We start from the raw sequence: 4,189 nt of genomic DNA, 5'->3' as shown, positions 1-4,189 counted from the left end.
TCAATCACCCTACGGAGACACCTGGAACCCCACCTCTTAAGGAATACCTAGGATAGGATAAGTATTCCCTCTCACCCACCCCCCTTTAAGATTTAGATGCACTTTTGTAAACTGACTGTTCCACTGGATGTCATAAGGTGAATGCACCAATTTGTAAGTCGCTCTGGATAAGAGCGTCTGCTAAATGACTTAAATTAAATTAAATGAAATGAATCTTTTACCGGGCAGGAGTGGATAAAGTGGCCCGCTCTACCACAGTAGAGACAGAGTCCTTGGGATCTCCGCCTCTCCTCTCTTCCCGGGAGAGGCGAGCTCTCCCAGCTGCATGGGTTCGTGAGCGGAGGCTGAACTGGCCGTGTTACCGCCGCTGGCATGCCAGCCCTCCGTGTCGTTATACGGTCTGTTAGGGCATGCTCGGCAGCCAATACGACTCAGACGAGCGTCGACCCTCAAGGCTAGTTCCACTAGTCCATTTAAACTCCTGGGAAGGTCCAGAACATAAATCTCCTTCTGGATTGGGTCCTCAGCCCATGCAGGAACATGTCCCACTGCGCCTCCTCGTTCCATTGACACTCTGCGGCCAGAGTGCGGGTGGATGGAGTATTCGATACTGAATGGTCTCCTTGGCGAAGGTCAGCGAGTAGTCTGGCCGCCTCCTACCCGCCACGGCCCGATCGAAGACCCTTCTCATCTCCTCGGAGAGTGTCTGGAAAGAGGTGCAGCATGGGCCCTGGTTCCGCCCACACCGCCGTTCCCCAAAGAGCCGCTTTGCCTGATAGCAGTGTGAGTACGAATGCTACTCAGACTGTTCACGGTTGAAGGTCCGTGGCTGCAACGAGAAAATGCATGGAACATCTCGTAAGAAAAGCTCTGCAATAGTCAGGATCACCTGAATAACCCTCTGGTGTCGGTAGCCGTGTGGCTCTAGCTGGGAAACCAACTCTGGCGGGGTTGATTGAACTGCCGGTGTAGGTGACTCAGCGGAACCCTCAGATGTTGTAATTGTTGGGTCAGCTGGGATACCTGCGCGCAATGGCTTGTACTGCCCGACCTGTGCTGAGATGTTCTCCTCTTGTTGATCCATTCTCGTGATACTGCGGGAAATGAATTCGGTCAGACTCGTTGAACTCGCTGCATCCATGTTCTGGTCAGATCGTTCTGTGACAATACAGAGGCGGATGCAAGATGTAAGCAACGATGGTTTAATGAATACAGTTTACAGCAGCAACAGGACAGACAGACTGTACTCAGACGGAATCCGACCCAGGGACTAGGGCGCATCTTCCGATGATAGCGTGCTGAGAAATCCAGTGGAGCATGCTGAGAAATCCAGTGGAGTGTGTCCGGAATGGGTAGGAAGGAGCACAGCAGATAATCCACACAAGGGTGGCGAGAGAATGAGCAAGGACACACGACACAACCTCAGGAAGTAACAACGATCTGACAACAGCAAACACTGGTTACAGAACATATAAAGGGAAGATAAGTGATTCCAGCTGGCGCAGACAATCAGGCCGAGATTGGGAACCACGCCCACACAAACAAACACAGAGAGGAGAGAGAGAGAGAGAGAGAGAGAGAGAGAGAGAGAGAAAGAGAGAGGGAGGCAGTGGATTCATGAACCGTGACACCATCATTACGCGCCCCTACACTTCATCATTACGCACACCTGTTCTCCATCATTACGCCCTACACTTCATCATTACGCACACCTGTTCTCCATCATTACTCGCCCCTACACTTCATCATTACGCACACCTGTTCTCCATCATTACGCCCCTACACTTCATCATTACGCACACCTGTTCTCCATCATTACGCGCCCCTACACTTCATCATTACGCACACCTGTTCTCCATCATTACGCCCTACACTTCATCATTACGCACACCTGTTCTCCATCATTACGCGCCCCTACACTTCATCATTACGCACACCTGTTCTCCATCATTACGCGCCCCTACACTTCATCATTACGCACACCTGTTCTCCATCATTACGCGCCCTACACTTACGCACATCCATCATTATGCACACCTGTTCTCCATCATTACGCGCCCCTACACTTCATCATTACGCACACCTGTTCTCCATCATTACGCCCCTACACTTCATCATTACGCACACCTGTTCTCCATCATTACGCGCCCTACACTTCATCATTACGCACACACCTGTTCTCCATCATTACGCGCCCCTACACTTCATCATTACGCACACCTGTTCTCCATCATTACGCCCCTACACTTCATCATTACGCACACCTGTTCTCCATCATTACGCGCCCCCTACACTTCATCATTACGCACACCTGTTCTCCATCATTACGCTTCATCATTACACTTCATCATTACTTCATCACCTGTTCTCCATCATTACGCGCCCCTACACTTCATCATTACGCACACCTGTTCTCCATCATTACCTCCCATTTTATCTGGCACTCCCTTAGGTTCCTTCCCCGATACAGGAGGGGAGATACTGCCTGGGGAAGTATACCTATAGTACATAGTAGTATAGTAGTAACTATAGTATGGGAGTCTCAGGCTCAGGCTCAAGCTCAGGCTCAGGCCCAGGATGTCCAGTGAAAACAGATCTGTGTGCCAACAGGCGCTCAATTATCCCTGTGGGAACGTAGATGCACTCAGGAGGACGGGTAGTGGGAGCGGGTGCCCTCCCCAGAGCCTGGCGAATGTCCACATCTCCATCCCAGACCATAGGGGCTACAACATGACAGAGAACAGGAAAACAGGTCCCTCTGCATTCGTGTGACCAGTCCGTGATTCTCATCCTCGACCATAAAATGGTGGGGTGATGGCGTTGGAGCCAAGAGAGGCAGAGGATGTTTTCCTGACGACTGGACTCCATGGTGAGGGTGATGTTTGTGACGGTTCTGGATCATAGTGGCCAATTGTCAAGGGGTTGCACCAGAATTGGAGAGGAGAGCGGGTTTGAGGGGATCTTCAGAGAGGAGGCAAGGGTCTGGCCAATAAACTTCCCCCTTCCGGTACATGAATCCACTAACGCTGTAGAAACTGCACATGAGTGACAGCCAGCTAGTGTGATCGACACTAAAAAGGGTTTGGCAGAAACTGACGAAGATGGGATACTCACAACTGTCCCAGAGTGTTTAAGATCACATGACCGTCCCTTCTGCTCTCGTGGATCCCGAGTTGGGATGCACCGGACACTGCTGGAGCTGGTACCCTTCTGACCACAGTAGAGACGGAGCCCCAGCTGTCTCCGTCTGTGTCGCTCCGCTGCGGTGAGGTAATGTGACCCCTACCTCCACTGTTCAGACTCTGCTACAGATTGTCCACTGAGGGAGGGAGAGAAGCAGTGTGGGTACTGAAGCTCCCGGAGTAGATTGTCCAACCAGATGGCCATCGCCATGAGTGCATCCAAGGAGAGGTAGTTGTCCCCACATGACTGTTCCGGTTGGACCTCACACAGTCCTCTTCGGAATAGCCTATGGGTTGCCAGGTTGGGGGTGGAGACGGGTTAGCCTACGGAGAATTGTCTCTCTCTGCCATCTTGTGGATGACCAAAATACATCTGAACAGAGTCATGAACCCTTCATACAAAGCCAGTTCCTCCTCTCCTCTCTCCCATGTGACCATATCCCACCCCAACGCCCACTCAGTCAGCAGAGAAAAATCTGTGGCAAGCCTGGACCACTTGGTGGTGTGGGCTCCCATCTGATGCACAAAATAGGTGGAGCACTGGAGTAGGAAGCCACAGAATTTAGATGGGGTTCCGTCATATTTCTCCGGGAGGGACAAACAGGCATTGCTGACCTGGGCGGACTGCTGAATGGACTGATGTGCTGGCTCGCATGGTCGACTGGTGGAAGGTATCCTCAGCTAGTGGAAAGCAACGCCTCTCTGGCACATTCGAGACATTGAAGACTGCGAAGGACCTCTTCCATGGCCATCCCCAGTTGAGCCAGCTAGTTGTGGTGTTTACGACGAAGCAGGTATCCCTGTTATTCGAGGAGCGGGAGTAGATGTGATAGTGTCCAAACCTTTGACTGGTACTGTAGACATGCTAATTGCAGAATGGCGGCTGTATTGTTGTTCAAGTATCTGAGAGAGAAACAAACCATCCCATCCCAGACCGTCCCAGGCTCAGGCTCCATTGGCTGTTATGATGCATGGGCATTGTAGCCATTGGCTGTTATGATGCATGG

This window comes from Oncorhynchus gorbuscha, linkage group LG14 (assembly GCF_021184085.1).
Source record: "Oncorhynchus gorbuscha isolate QuinsamMale2020 ecotype Even-year linkage group LG14, OgorEven_v1.0, whole genome shotgun sequence".
NCBI classification, from domain to species: Eukaryota; Metazoa; Chordata; class Actinopteri; order Salmoniformes; family Salmonidae; genus Oncorhynchus; species Oncorhynchus gorbuscha.
The sequence above is the reverse complement of the archived record's forward strand: the minus strand, read 5'-3'. Positions refer to the sequence as shown.